This window comes from Scylla paramamosain, chromosome 15, assembly GCF_035594125.1.
Source record: "Scylla paramamosain isolate STU-SP2022 chromosome 15, ASM3559412v1, whole genome shotgun sequence".
Lineage (NCBI taxonomy): Eukaryota > Metazoa > Arthropoda > Malacostraca > Decapoda > Portunidae > Scylla > Scylla paramamosain.
This window is the reverse complement of record NC_087165.1, coordinates 5,515,679-5,516,692: the sequence shown is the minus strand read 5'-3', so window position 1 is coordinate 5,516,692 and position 1,014 is coordinate 5,515,679. Positions and strand designations below refer to the sequence as shown.

At 41.3% G+C, this 1,014-nt stretch overlaps 1 non-coding gene across 1 annotated transcript; it reads right to left on the bottom strand.

Moving 5' to 3' along the window:
• Positions 1-456: 456 nt before the first annotated feature.
• On the bottom strand, positions 457-529 carry Trnar-ccu (transfer RNA arginine (anticodon CCU)). Its single transcript has one exon. It is a non-coding gene; the product is annotated as a tRNA-Arg (tRNA).
• Positions 530-1,014: the final 485 nt, after the last annotated feature.

The window sequence follows — 1,014 nt, the reverse complement described above, 5'->3', positions numbered from 1 at the left end:
CGGATAGAAAATGTGAAAAAAAAGAAAGAAAAGAAAAAAAGTAATGGATTTGGAAGATGTTTACGATCTCGCCTTAAATTTGCTCGGTTAAAACATCGTAAAGGAATCAGGGGAGTCACAAGTCATATAGCGAGCTTTTGCTGTTTTTCGGTCTCATATTTATCGTATCTGGCTTTGAACATATTAATAGTTTTAACATTCTACTGCGTATATCGTCTGGGGAAACATTTCTCCAGATATTAGCTATTGTACCATAAACTAAAATTTACTCCTTTGTTCAGCCCTGTATCTGGATTTCGTTTTACTTCCTAATGTGTCCTCTTGTTTCGTATGTTTGCTTTTCATCGACTCGTTAAAAAAAAAATCACTTTCTTTGGTGTCAAAGCCTTGCAACATTTCAAAAGTTTCACTCATGTTCCCTCACCTTCTAGGTTCTTTCGGGGTGGTTAAATAATGAACCCCTGGGGGGACTCGAACCCCCAATCCCTGGCTTAGGAGGCCAATGCCTTATCCATTAGGCCACAGGGGCGGTACGAATGTGTCCTCGCACAAAGAATCAAGTGCTTAAAGTGTGTATGTGTGTGTGTGTGTGTGTGTGTGTGTGTGTGTGTGTGTGTGTGTGTGTGTGTGTTTTATGCGATATTGGATTGTCGGCAAGAAAGCAAAGAAAACTGTCAGCTGTAGAGAACTGTTGTACAAAGATGGACTTTTTTGGGAAGCAGTTTGCCTCTTCGATTGAAATGTTCCCAATATTAATAAACAAGTAAGATTTGCCTTCCTTTCCTTTTTTTTTTTTCTATTATAATATTAAACTTGAACGCACTTTTGATTGGACAATAAGCAAGAATCCCTTCCTCGTTTCCCTCATGAATTACGGCCAGTGTTCATAATTGCAGGAAAAAGTGTCGGGAGATGTATTTTCTTTCATCACCGCCGACGTGAGTGATCGCTGCAAACACCACCCACCCCTCCACCCCTCGCCCTGCCGCCCGCTGGCTACTGACGTTGCCGCCG